Below are 15,120 nucleotides of genomic sequence, written 5' to 3' on the forward strand. Positions count from 1 at the left end.
TTGGAGGGTAATGAGATAGAGCCCTCTCCTTGTCCAGGGAAGCATAACTCAGGGTAGGAGAGGGGGGGCTAAAAGAGCTACATTAAATAATTGGCCTTTATTAGAGGCAGGGAGAGGGAGCCTGCACATTCAACACGGAGGGCATTGTGTCCTGTCACCCACTTCCATCATGGGCCCTTTAGGCTACATGGGTAATACTCCCTTCAAAATAGGCTCACATTCACATTGCTATACAGTTGCACTACTCAATAAACAATGATTAAATTGTGCCAGCGATGGAAGTGCAACTGAAAAGGGAGTTGCGCACACAGAAACATTTTCCAGTAGAAAACAATTCCAGTTTTATAAAGCTGCCCACATAATTGTCTTGGATGGTTCACACCCTTAAAAAAAACAACACATAAAGCAGAATCATTGTTCACTGGACATTCCAAATAATAACTGAAATAATCTGAACAACGTTATCGTCAAGATTAATTATATGCTGACTATTTTGGCTGAAAAATACTGCACCAAACATCTTAGATGTAAAATTGTGCAACTAAGATCCCTTCAGCAAAAACTTAAAACCAATGACAGATTTCTTTAGTCATCTTAGATAAATTCTGACTAGTTTGAGGAAGTGTATACTGGCTACGGCATCTCAAACTGGACAAACAGTACTATTTCCGCTTTTTCTTATAAGAGAGTATGCGAGCACACTCGTTTGGTTAGCCGAGTTCGGCTAGGCGCCTGCCGAACTGAAACATGCTGACGCCTTTAGTACCATTGCTTTTTCCTCCCAAGGCATTTCCTTCTGATGGAGAGCCATCCCACTCCAGAGAGGGAAACCCAAAACGTGTCTCACACCCCAAGAGGGAAACCCAAAACGTGGACATGTTTCTAACTGGAACAGCAGTATTAAGAATTCAAACATGAACGTTCCCTCTCTGGGATAGGAAAATGAAACTAATAAGGAGCATAAAGAAAGGGTAGAGGTAAGGCACTAAAAGCAGGCAAGCTCTAGCTCCTTTAACATAATAATTAAGTAGGTCGAATGCTTCTGAAACACAGGATTTTGCACAAAAGTTTCTATGCGAGATGAAAGATCAGCAAATTTGACAAGATATCATATAACTTCTTTAACTTTCATCCTCTTTTACCCCTTCTGCTTCTCTCTCAGTCTCATGGCTTGAGGTCACAGTAAATAAATGGTTTTTTTTTTTTTAAAAAGGTGGACCAGCAAATTAGTATTATTCCAGTCTCACATGACTGATATTTAATAGGGAGAGACCATAACAGTTTACATGTGATGTAAATATACTGCTCAAAAAAATAAAGGGAACACTTAAACAACACATCCTAGATCTGAATGAAATAAATAATTTTATTAAATACTTTTTTCTTTACATAGTTGAATGTGCTGACAACAAAATCACAAAAATAATCAATGGAAATCCAATTTATCAACCCATGGAGGTCTGGATTTGGAGTCACACTCAAAATTAAAGTGGAAAACCACACTACAGGCTGATCCAACTTTGATGTAATGTCCTTAAAACAAGTCAAAATGAGGCTCAGTAGTGTGTGTGGCCTCCACGTGCCTGTATGACCTCCCTACAACGCCTGGGCATGCTCCTGATGAGATGGCGGATGGTCTCCTGAGGGATCTCCTCCCAGACCTGGACTAAAGCATCCGCCAACTCCTGGACAGTCTGTGGTGCAACGTGGCGTTGGTGGATGGAGCGAGACATGATGTCCCAGATGTGCTCAATTGGATTCAGGTCTGGGGAACGGGCGGGCCAGTCCATAGCATCAATGCCTTCCTCTTGCAGGAACTGCTGACACACTCCAGCCACATGAGGTCTAGCATTGTCTTGCATTAGGAGGAACCCAGGGCCAACCGCACCAGCATATGGTCTCACAAGGGGTCTGAGGATCTCATCTCGGTACCTAATGGCAGTCAGGCTACCTCTGGCGAGCACATGGAGGGCTGTGCGGCCCCCCAAAGAAATGCCACCCCACACCATGACTGACCCACCACCAAACCGGTCATGCTGGAGGATGTTGCAGGCAGCAGAACATTCTCCACGGCGTCTCCAGACTCTGTCATGTCTGTCACGTGCTCAGTGTGAACCTGCTTTCATCTGTGAAGAGCACAGGGCGCCAGTGGCGAATTTGCCAACCTTGGTGTTCTCTGGCAAATACCAAACGTCCTGCACGGTGTTGGGCTGTAAGCACAACCCCCACCTGTGGACGTCGGGCCCTCATACCACCCTCATGGAGTCTGTTTCTGACCGTTTGAGCAGACACATGCACATTTGTGGCCTGCTGGAGGTTATTTTGCAGGGCTCTGGCAGTGCTCCTCCTGCTCCTCCTTGCACAAAGGCGAAGGTAGCGGTCCTGCTGCTGGGTTGTTGCCCTCCTACGGCCTCCTCCACGTCTCCTGATGTACTGGCCTGTCTCCTAGTAGCGCCTCCATGCTCTGGACACTACGCTGACAGACACAGCAAACCTTCTTGCCACAGCTCGCATTGATGTGCCATCCTGGATGAGCTGCACTACCTGAACCACTTGTGTGGGTTGTAGACTCCGTCTCATGCTACCACTAGAGTGAAAGCACCGCCAGCATTCAAAAGTGACCAAAACATCAGCCAGGAAGCATAGGAACTGAGAAGTGGTCTGTGGTCCCCACCTGCAGAACCACTCCTTTATTGGGGGTGTCTTGCTAATTGCCTATAATTTCCACCTGTTGTCTATTCCATTTGCACAACAGCATGTGAAATTTATTGTCAATCAGTGTTGCTTCCTAAGTGGACAGTTTGATTTCACAGAAGTGTGATTGACTTGGAGTTACATTGTGTTGTTTAAGTGTTCCCTTTATTTTTTTGAGCAGTGTACATTAAAAGGGAAACTGTACTTCCGTATTTTGCCTCGTTTTGAAGATATTTTTTTAGAAACAGTTTGGGGCCATGACTGAAGCCAAACCAGAGTTGTCTTGTGGGTGTGGTTTGATGTAGAGGTCGACCGATTAATCGGAATGGCCGATTAATTCGGGCCGATTTCAAGTTTCAAATCGGTAATTGGCAATTTTGGACACCGATCATGGCCGATTAAATTGCAATCCATGAGGAGACTGCGTGGCAGGCTGACCACCTGTTACGCGAGTGCAGCAAGGAGGCAAGGTAAGGTGCTAGCTAGCATTAAATGTATCTTATAAAAAACAATCAATCTTAACATAAATCACTAGTTAAACTAGTAATATCATCAACCATGTGTAGTTACCTAGCGTGTCCTGCGTTGCATAAAAATTGATGCGGTACCTGTTAATTTATCATTGAATCATAGCCTACTTCGCCAAATGAGTGATTTAACAAGCGCATTCTCGAAAAAAAGCACTGTTGTTGCACCAATGTGTACCTAACCATAAACATCAAACGCCTTTCTTAAAATCAATACACAAGTATATATTTTTAAACCTGCATATTCAGTTAATATTGCCTGCTAACATTCATTTCTTTTAACTAGGGAAATTGTCACTTCTCTTGCGTTCTGTGCAACAGAATCAGGGTATATGCAGCAGTTTGGGCCGCCTGGCTCGTTGCGAACTGTGTGAAGACTATTTCCTCCTAACAAAGACAACCAACATCGCCTAACGGGGGATGATTTAACAAAAGCGCATTTGCGAGAAAAAGCACAATTGTTGCAAGAAATGTAGCTAACCATAAACATCAATGCCTTTCTTAAAATCAATACACACAAGTATATTTTTTTAAACCTGCATATTTAGCTAAAAGAAATCCAGGTTAGCAGGCAATATTAAACTATGGAAATTGTGTCACTTCTCTTGCGTTCATTGCACGCAGAGTCAGGGTATATGCAACAGTTTGGTCCGCCTGGCTCGTTGCGCACTAATTTGCCCAAATTTTACGTAATTATGACATAACATTGAAGGTTGTGCAATGTAACAGGAATATTTAGACTTATGGATGGCACCCGTTAGATAAAATATGGAACGGTTCCATATTTCACTGAAAGAATAAACGTTTTGTTTTCGAAATGATAGTTTCCGGATTAGACCATATTAATGACCTAAGGCTCGTATTTCTGTGTGTTATTATAATTAAGTCTATGATTTGATAGAGAAGTCTGACTGAGCGGTGGTGGGCAGCAGCAGGCTCGTAAGCATTCATTCAAACAGCACATTCGTGCATTTGCCAGCAGCTCTTCGCTGTGCTTCAAGCATTGAGCTGTTTATGACTTCAAGCCTATCATCTCCCGACATTAGGCTGGTGTAACCGATGTGAAATGGCTAGCTAGGTGTAACTGATGTGAAATGGCTAGCTAGGTGTAACTGATGTGAAATGGCTAGCTAGTTAGCAGGGTGCGCGCTAATAGCGTTTCAAATCGGTGACGTCACTCACTCTGAGACCTTGAAGTAGTTGTTCCCCTTGCTCTGCAAGGGCCGTGGCTTTTGTGGAGTGATGGGTAATGGTGCTTCGAGGGTGGCTGTTGTCGATGTGTTCCTGGTTCGAGCCCAGGTAGGGGCGAGGAGAGGGACGGAAGCTATACTGTTACACTGCAATACTAAAGTGCCTATAAGAACATCCAATAGTCAAAGGTATATGAAATACAAATGGTATAGAGAGAAATAGTCCTATAATAACTACAACTTAAAACTTCTTACCTGGGAATATCGAAGACTCATGTTAAAAAGGAACCACCAGCTTTCATTAGTTCTCATGTTCTGAGCAAGGAACTTAAAAAAAAAAAAATTGCTAAGGTTTTAACATGGCACATATTGCACTTTCACTTTCTTCTCCAACACTGTTTTTGCATCATTTAAACCAAATTGAACATGTTTCATTTATTTGAGGCTAAACAGATTTTATTGATGTATTATATTAAGTTAAAATAAAAAAAAGTGTTCATCCACTACTGTTGTAATTGTCATTATTACACACACACACAAAACAATTGGTATCGGCTTTTTTTGGTCCTCCAATAATCGGTATTGGCGTTGAAAAATCATAATCGGTCGACCTCTAGTTTGATGTGGGTGTGTTATATTCACATATCGTACCCTGGCAGGTACTGTTTGTCCTTCATGAGTCACCGAAGCAACAACATAGTCATTCTGACTATTTTAACGAAGTGGTTAAGACAAAGAAATCTGTAATTAAGATGTTTGTGCAGAGGAGGTCTTAGTCACACAATTTGAAATCCAGCTAAGGTGTTTGGTGCAGTATTTCTCAAGTAAAAAAGTTGCATTAAAAACTAGTCAGTGCATCAAGTCAGGAAAGTCTGGCTGTGTGCTCAGGACTGATTTCTTAGAACAGGTCTACAACGTCCTCATCTGCAAGCTGTCAAACTATCGAAAAGGACCCATGAGCACCAACATCTGAAGTTCATAGGTGCATATCAAATTGTGTAAAATGAAAGCCAAGAGTCCATATTTTTGTGAAATGATGGCATAAACATTTTTCATCTTATAAATTTGGCAAAAGTAGTCTTTGATTTCTGGATTAACAGATGGAAACAGGGTCTTAAACATCTACCAGAAAAAGTCAGAAATACATCAAAACACAATCATGTTGATGTAAAGGCCCCTGCCAACTAATATCAACACATTTAGTTTTGGATACATTTTACCTCCAAGTTTAAGAAATATTGTGCCTTGCAATTCCTTAACAACAACAAAAAATACTCAGATATTTTCACATTTCTCTCCCTCGTGAGGGAGGATAATGAAAGTTCACAGAAGTAACAAGTAAATGTTAGACCTAGCAATTAGTTAATGATTTTATTGATATCAATTTTACCTATGAATTATTAAGTGATTAAAACTCGGATTTCCGTTACCAAATTGTTAACACAATTACCCAAAACAATTTAAGGAATTACTGCAACTGAACTGGCTACAATGAGAAATTATAAGTCAAACCACAGTTGGGTCACCTGCTACCGTCCTCCCTTCTAGTGGCATACTGTTATGTTCAGCTCATAACTGTTTTGTCTTTCTGTTGACTGGTGGTCAAACCAAGAGAGTTAAAACAGTCATTCTGGACAATCTCTCAGTCTCTACCTTTCTTCATCCCTCTCCTGTTAATGTCACCTCTCTCAGTGGTGTTCACATATAGTCCTCTTTAAGGGTGTTTTCACACTAGCCATTTAAAAAAAAATGTTTTACTCAGTGTGGTTTGCTTAATTTTTTGGTGCTGTGTGATCTCCGACCCCTCAAAAGAACCCCTGAAGGGAACCAAACAGACCATCTCCAAAAACAGCACACCTTTTCTCCACAAACCTGCACATCATTATCTCTTTTGTGGCACCAATGAGAGGGGTTATGGCAGGGGAAATAGTGTTGCAGTAGTTTAGTGTTTGGTACTGGAATAACAAGCAAACCTGATCTGGGGATGTTTCCCTAAAAAAGGGACCCGGACCATGGAATTCAAGCGAACCGAACTCAGACCACCTCTCGAGATGGACTCAGTTTGGTTCGCTTCAGGGGCTCTTCTGGAGGGGTCTGAGTCCACACGGAGTAAAAAAAAAAAATTATAATAATAATAGGCCTGAAAGGGACCAAGTGTGAAAACACCCTTACTTTTATTTAACTAGGCAAGTCAGTTAAGAACAAATTCTTATTTACAACAACAGCCTACACCGGCCAAACCCTAACCAGGACGACACTGAGCCAAATTGTGCTCCGCCCTATGACACCTACCTATGAGCTCCCACTCTTTCCATTTACTTTAACCAGGCATCCTCACCCACTGAGCATTTCACTGTCAGTTCCCTGATCTGTACTACGCGGAAATCAATGATGCACCTGTTGTATTCAGCGCATGTGACAAATAAAATTTGATTAAATCCTGGTTCAGAATGGAACGACTGAACAAAATAATAATGAAACAGCACAGCAAGTGAAAGAAATAGGTTTTGGTTTTGATTATTTTATTTTTTTACTGGTAATGGGGACATCTGTAAAGGCCAACAAAATAACATTTTGGTCAGTGTGGTCTCTGTGTGTGTGTGTAGGTATGTAAAATCTTTATTTAACTAGGCAAGTCATTTAAGAACCAATTCTTATTTACAATCACGGCCTACCCCGGCCAAACCCGGACGACTCTGGGCCAATTGTGCACCGCCCTATGGGACTCCCATTCACGGCCAGATGTGATACAGCCTGGATTCGAACCAGGGACTGTCGTGACACCTCTTGCACTGAGATGCAGTGCCTTAGACCACTGCGTTCATGTGTGTGTGTTAATTATTTAACTGTACTAGAATGCTTAAAAGGCTGCAAAAATATTTAATATTGTTTATCGCTATCGTTTTTGACAAGGAAAATATCAGATATCGTATCTGGCAAAAATGTCATCAGTGCATCAATAATTTCTGTGTAGTACAGATCAGGGACCCATAATGTCATTTCGTTACCGGGTGTATATCCACTTCACTTACTGTAGATCAATAACCAAGAGAGATTTTTTTCAAACTCAATGTGTCATGTCATAGCTGACACCCTATTCCTTCTGCAGGCATCTTTGAATCTTCATTCGGAGCATTTATTTAACAGAGTTTTGGGAAAACGTGATTGCAGAAAAACCTGAAGGAGATTTTACCATAATTCCATTACCAAAGTTTGCATCTGCACAGTTCCTCCACAAAATTTGTTTTTGTAAATTTTTCCGTAGAAGTTGTTAAAAAGTAGTCCTTGGGCATAGTGTTGTATGGTTTGTTAAAACTTTTAAATCAATGGTTTTTGTTTGGCATACATTTTAAAAGTAAAGAAACGGAGTAAATGCTCAATTCTATTACCATGGAATCGCCTTAAAGCACAAGCTACACGCTGTTTATCAGTGCCCAAAAATCACTCGCTAGCTAAGTTCCAACTCTGTGTTTGTCAATGGCGCTATGTAACAGGTAGTAGCTAGCAGGCACAGTGAGCCACATTCAGCTCATCAAGTCACTGGCGAGGTGTGTGCTTCGGTGCAGTCTAGTTTTTTCCCACCTTTCTCAACATCTATTACCAGAATGTGAGTCTGTCTGGCAGTGTTTCATAGGGAATCATGTTTCAAAACAGGTTGCGGGGGCGATATAAGATGCTCACCAATGGGTTTTGGAATATTGATAATACAATATATATCAAGAGCGCTCTGTCAGTCTCAATTCTCATTTTGCCCCAAAAAGTGGCAGACTCAAATGATTGACAACCAAACACATCAGCAAGTGGCCACTCCATAAAGGGCTTAGGGCCCAGGGTTATTTTAACATAATGTGTGGTCTTATGTAAACCAGTCTGAGGCGCTGTGTAATGGTAGGTCTGTCTCACTGTCTGGAGGTTCTGGCTGCTATGATTGGATAGAGCGTGGGCAGCTGATGGAGTGCAATCAGTACAGCTGCTTCTCTCGTGTTAGTGGGCATGATGATTGTAATCCATACCCAACCCCCCAGTAAGTCGTGACAAACTATCTTACAAAACTCAGTTTTGGATGAGACTGACTTAATGTCCAAAATTGTCCTGTAGTCAATTTTGACACTAGAATTTACTCCTGGAGGTGCTGACCTGTTGCAACCTCGACAACCACTGATTATTTGACCACGCTGGTCATTTATGAACATTTGAACATCTTGGCCATGTTCTGTTAATCTCCACCCGGCACAGCCATAGGAGGACTGGCCACCCCTCATAGCCTGGTTCCTCTCTAGGTTTCTTCCTAGGTTCTGGCCCTTCTAGGGAGTTTTTCCTAGCCACCGTGCTTCTACACCTGCATTGCTTGCTGTTTGGGGTTTTTAGGCTGGGTTTCTATACAGCACTTTGAGATATCAGCTGATGTAAGAAGGGCTATATAAATACATTTGAATTGATGTTCCAGACTCATACCGATGCCACATATCTGGTTTAAACAGCCTAAGTTGGTTCTAAGGGGCAGTTTACATTTAAATAATAGCAAGAGAACATGGTCTTTATCTAATATTAAAATCAGGACCTAATGAAATCAACTGAAGCATACCTTTTGAAAGTAGAGCGCAATGGACACAATGGAAAAACAAGTACAATTGTAATGCGTGTCTTTGTTAAAACGGGTAGTGGGAATTAACACCACATAGCCCATCTACTCACAATGACTCACTGAACCAGTAAAGTACCACTTTATGGTGAAGAGCAAAGAGTTTTCCATTTCTGTTATATCACTCAGTGGCTGGCAGATTCACCCAAAGCAAGTTTTAAAACCACAGTCTCCACAGAAAAAGTTATGGGCTCTAGGCTACACAGACAGTTCTACTGTGGGTAAGGCATTGAAACTGTTTCATTCCAGAGCAGTTCAGTGCTCAGTATGAGGTGTCAGTTCAGTAACCGACACTGGCATCTCTGTGACCTGTATGACCAGTACTCCCCCTGGATTCCTTCAAACCTCTTCCAGATGTGCTCTGCCCCACACACACACACACACACACACACACACACACACACACACACACACAACTACTCATTCAAGGGTTTTCTTTATTTTTATACTATTTTCTACATTGCAGAATAATAGTGAAGACATCAAAACTATGGGGGGAAATAAAACAGTGTTAAGCAAATCAATATATATTTTATATTTGAGATTCTTCAAAGTAGCCACCCTTTGCCTTGATGACAGCTTTGTATACTCTAGGCATTCTGTCAACCAGCTTCATCTGGAATTCTTTTCAACAGTCTTGAAGGAGCTCCCACATATGCTGAGCACTTTTGGGCTGCTTTTCCATCCCTCTGCGGTCCAACTCATCCCAAACCATCTCAATTGAGATGTATTTTTTTTTGTTTGGTATACATTTTAAAGTGAAACATCTGATTGTCAGCGTAATTCCATTACCATGGAGTTTCCCCTAATATAATCTCACTTACTGACGGATAACAACCAATCCACTACACTGCACATTGGGTGCCAACCCCTCTGAACAACCAGCGGGTTCTTCCTTTTTAAAGCATCAAAGCTTCTAAGTCATCAGACAAAACAAAGGTCTACCACTAGAAAAAAATACATTTCAATCTCCTAGTAAGTTCTCATTATTGAATGTGTGCATTGTAAGTGAGAGCTAACCCATTTGGCTCAGGTTTGCCGTTGAAATCATTGGGTAGACATTATTTTGGTTTATTTACACAGTTTGACATCAACCAGATGTAGAGATATGGAGGGGGAGGGGAGACTTACGAAAAGAAAAACACACCGCCTGGCCCATTGACGAGCCTCTCTCTCACACACTAATAGCTACGTAGCTATAGAGTTCCAGCTGTGCCACAGATGTGTCCTTCAGAACTAAACTGACCTATGCACTTGTCTCCCCTTCAGCTGGTAAGCTGTTGTTTAACAGGGGCTCAAAGTAAGGTAGAGAATTGAAATACCCCATATGGCACAATGCTTCAGTCATACAAATTATGAATGTCCTAACAGTAGTACTGGATGTTGGTTTGGTCATACAGCACCTAAAAACACAACCTCAGGTGCTTTCAGTCTTCAGTGCCAGGAAGTAAAGCAAAACAAAAACAACTACACTAAACGTGCACCAATTCCTGAACAGCATCCAACTATTCCAAACCCCTTGGCTTGTTTGAATGCTTATTTTCCTTAGATGTCTAATGGTCCTTTTGTCATGTCTGGAGTGGTCAGGTTGCAGTAGTAATAGTAGGCTGAGACTTCACCCCTGTGGTCGTGGTGGCCGCGGCTCTGTAGACATGGCACACAAACAGCTCTTTGTCCTGCACAGAGTCACATGGAAAGCGAGGGACAGAGAACACAAGGTACAGCCGTTTTACACATGTCCCGACTAAATTACAGCCAAAAACACACACACTTGGGGGGTGGGGGGGAGCAACGTCACAGGCAGGGCAGAGTACAGGGAGAAAATGCTGTGTTGGACATCTTACTACATGTCTGACTGGCCTTGTTGTTCTCTTGGTTGTGGTGACTTGTAGGCCTCAAAGACCCCTTCCAAACAGACTGGTGTTATTATTCAACACACTGCCATTCTGAACAGAGCAATAACAAATACACATCATTCCAACTAATAGCCACGCTGAAGAAACTGAATGTCAGTTTAATTATGCATTTCCTATGTATGTCCTGGGGCTAGTCATCATTAGCTGTAGTTATGATGCAGATGTTTGACTAGCTGCCACTGTAGAATGAATATGGATTTTGAAGCAGGCCCTGAAAGCTTGGCATGACTGAATACAAATAATACAGAGACAATCATCTCTGAAGTTAGGCTAGGCTATATAGTGAACAAGGCTGCTGGCCAAAGCATCCCTGCACTCAGGATGACCTTCGCCTTGTCCTGTTAGGAAGTCCTTCCTGTCACATGCTTGAGAAATGTCTTCCTTTCAGTCACACTGCCATTTTCCCAGCTACTACTCAGGGCTCTACACTGACCTTTTTACAAGGAGCACATGTGCTCCTAAGTTGAAAAATGCAGGAGCACACAAAGAAATATAGGAGCACAATGAAAAATATTTGAGGTTTTAAAGCTTGAATCCTTAATTTCTCAAATAAAATGGTGGTGAATAAATGGTCGCACTGTAGAGCCCTGCAACTACTGGTATGTGACGCAAGCCAAAGATCTTGTCAAAGAGGTTTAGTGTGAACAGAAAGCACATTATTCCAGTCAGGAATTTAGGCTACTGTAAATGCAAATGTGTATAAGAATTCAACAACAAATGCAATGAAAGAAACAAAGTCTTCACATTCAAATGTCAAGTACAAGGATCAGGTCCACTCCAGCAATGCCCCAAACTGCTTCACAACATTCTGCGTTTGACCAAGAGCCCAGGAGCTGTCCCACCACTCAGAATACACCACCACAGGAGTAGTCCACCTGAAGTATGGATGGAATGTCAACGTGTAGGCAAAGTAGGTCTGAATGGTGGAGAACGGCCTCAGAACAAAATCTGGTAGAATGGGTGCAGCTGAAGGAAGGGTTTTTTAAGCTAGATGCTAGACATCTATTACTTCACGTAGCTAGGATAGCTGGGTCGGTCAAATAACTCAGTTGAACACTGGATGAAGGAGCTGTAGGCTAAAATACTTTGCTCTCTGCTCTTCACAACGAACTAGGACCAACCCACGCTATATCAATGAACTTCACCTCTGCTGGAACTGACTCAACTCTGCCTGAGGGACAAACAACTGACAGGACACACTGCCTGAGGAAAATAAAAAAATGTCCCAAAAACTTTTCTGCACACAATGCTGAAATAGATTAATTGACATTTCCTTGAAAAACCTTTGCTTCAAAAGGAGAGACACGCAGTTGATTGTTTCCTTGCTATTAGGTTGGAGGGCACAATTGTCAACATAAAGCTGTCACTATAGTCCTTGGAAGTCTGGTCTTACAGCTGTACCTGGCTTGGACAACAACTTTCAGCTGGACTTGTGGTGAAGAATATGTTGTCTTGCAGCACTGATACAGATTTCAAACGATTATCCTTGCCTGATAATGTTGCAGTCATTGGATACACTGCTGTATAATACATGTGACTGCATGCTATCCTTAGGACATTTGACAAAAAAATATATATATAATCTAAAATACAGTAATTGGTCTGAGCGCAGCAGACTGAATCAAGGTCTTTGTCTGAGAGTAAATCCTTTGTTATGCCTTCAGCCCCCCCACCCCACCCAATACACAGAGAGAGAGAGCCAAGAGCCAGGACACAGACAATATCTCAGGAAGGAGCGCTCTTTTCTGGACAACGTAAGACTACAGAGTAATACCAATTAAACTATGAGCCCTTAAATGTAAAGACACAATGAATGAATTTGACATGGGCTCTAGATAAAAGATGTATTCACCATTGCAACTGATGCTTTCATTGTTGAACTAACTTGTCCTTGTCTCCCACAATTGCAAGAATGAATCTCCCCATTTATGAATAGGTCTACAGTTAATGAAATTACCTGAACTGAAGGTAATGTTAACCTACCTACCGGAGGTGTGCATACCATATGCAGTGGTGGAAAAAAGTTCCCAATTCTCATACTTGAGTAAAAGTAAAGATACCTTAATAGAAAATGACTCAACTAAAAGTGAAAGTCACCCAGTAAAATCCTACTTGAGTAAGTCTAAAAGTATTTGGTTTTAAATATACTTAACAAAAGTACATGTAATTGCTAAAATATACTTAAGTATCAAAAGTGAAAGTATAAATAATTTCATATTCCTTATATTAAGCAAAACAGAAGGCACCATTTTATTTACAGATAGCCAGAAACACACTCAGACATAATTTACGAATGAAGCATGTGTTTAGTGGGTCTGCCACATCAGACGCAGTAGAGATGACCAGGAATGTTCTCTTGATAAGGTGTGTGAATTAGACCATTTTACTGTCCTGCTAAGCATTCAACATGTAACGAGTACTTTTGGGTGTCAGGGAAGATGGAGTAAAAAGTACATTATTTTCTTTAGGAATGTAGTGAAGTAAGTTGTCAAAAATATAAATAGTAAAGTACAGATCCCCCACACACACACACACACACACACACACACACACACACACACACACACACACACACACACACACACACACACACACACACACACACACCACCCCCCACACACACACACCCCCCCCCCAAAAAAAAAAAATCCTTAAGTGGTAACGTTAGTTTCAAGTATTTTTTCTTAGTACTTTACACCACTGACCATTGTAAAAACTTCAATGGTACCATGTAAAAACTTCAGTGGTATGCAACACTTTTTAATATTAGTGATGTTATTGCTCATTGCTACACTGTAACCATAATCACGAGTTGTGGTAAAGGTGAAAATGTATCAAACTGTTGCCCATTCATTGTTTTCGTCAGCTTGCCAACGCTTTGTGGTCTCATCAACTGATTAACTTACTGACAGCTGTGCACAGCAGTATCGTAAGTCAATGAGAAAATAACTTTCCAAGAAAGTTGGTCTCAAAAGTTTTCCATTGTTTTTCAATTTAATAGGAAAACTACTGTTTTTGTCCATAAATAATCCAATGGCGCAGACTAAATTTAACCCATACAATTCACGGTCAAAGTACAAAAAAAACTGGTCCATTATAACTGAAATACAAATTTTCACATTAAAAAAAACTTTTTTAAAAACTTACCCAATACAAAAGGAATAACTTCACAGGCGTCAACTTCTTGAAGGGCGACCTTAACGCTATTCCAAAAGTTCACTTTTCAGTGCTCTCTCGAGCCGTACGCAACACCTTTTGATAGAGCTGCATAGCGAATTCCCAACTTCCACAAGTTTCCCGTATATCCCACTGCGCATGCGCCAACACAGGCCAATCACAGACTACTCCATAGTGTTGCTATTCAATCCAATTTCAACCCTGTGTAGGCAAAATTACTTTTGGATTGAAAAATAATAATATTTAACCTTTAATTAACTAGGCAAGTCAGTTAAGAACAAATTCTTATTTACAATGACGGCCTAGGAACAGTGGGTTAACTGCCTTGTCCAGGGGCGGACTATTGGTTTTCATTTTGGAGGGAATAAAATATATATTATTTAATATTATTTTGTTGCTCCACCAAACTGTCTAGAAAACGGTTGGTTATCAGATTATATCTGTCAGGTTTTTACACAAAAACTGTACATTATGAGTGTTGCTCCTTGTCTCTATCTTTGAGCGGCTATGATGTAGGACATCATTTCATCCTTTTAGGTTCTGATAATGATGGTCTCTACGCAACGTAATTTAGCTTGGTGAGCATTCTACTGTAGGCTTCAGTAATCAGTACAATGAGTTTAGAGTTGGGGAGTTATGGACATTGGATGCACTCTGAAAATAACAGTGGTCAACAGGCAAATTGACACAGGATTAAATCCTATTTTTGTCAAAGGAGAAGATACTACTGGGAAGATACTACTGGGCTCCCGAGTGGCGCAGCGGTTTAAGGCACTGCATCTCAGTGTCAGTGGCATCACTACAGACCTTGGTTTGATGCTGGGCTGTATCACAACCGGCAGTGATCGGGGTAGGCTGTAATTGTAAATAACAATTTGTTCTTAACTGACTTGCCTAGTTAAATAAAAGGTTAAATAATAATAAAATACAAACTAATAAACCAACAGCCAATTGAGCATACCTTTGCTTAGCAT

General features: G+C 41.2%; 1 protein-coding gene across 4 annotated transcripts in view; it reads right to left on the bottom strand.

Annotated features, from left to right (window-relative positions):
• Window positions 1–14,271, bottom strand: part of LOC106609411 (liprin-beta-1) — a 37,565-nt gene extending 23,294 nt beyond the window's left edge. For all 4 annotated transcript variants that reach the window (XM_014208210.3, XM_045722120.2, XM_014208209.3 and 1 more), the window contains exon 1: window positions 14,117–14,271. The gene's annotated coding sequence lies outside the window, so the exon portion shown is untranslated. The remainder of the gene's footprint in view (window positions 1–14,116) is intronic.
• Between the last annotated feature and the right edge of the window lie 849 nt (window positions 14,272–15,120).

This window comes from Salmo salar, chromosome 07 (genome assembly GCF_965601325.2).
Source record: "Salmo salar chromosome 07, fSalSal1, whole genome shotgun sequence".
Taxonomy (NCBI): domain Eukaryota; kingdom Metazoa; phylum Chordata; class Actinopteri; order Salmoniformes; family Salmonidae; genus Salmo; species Salmo salar.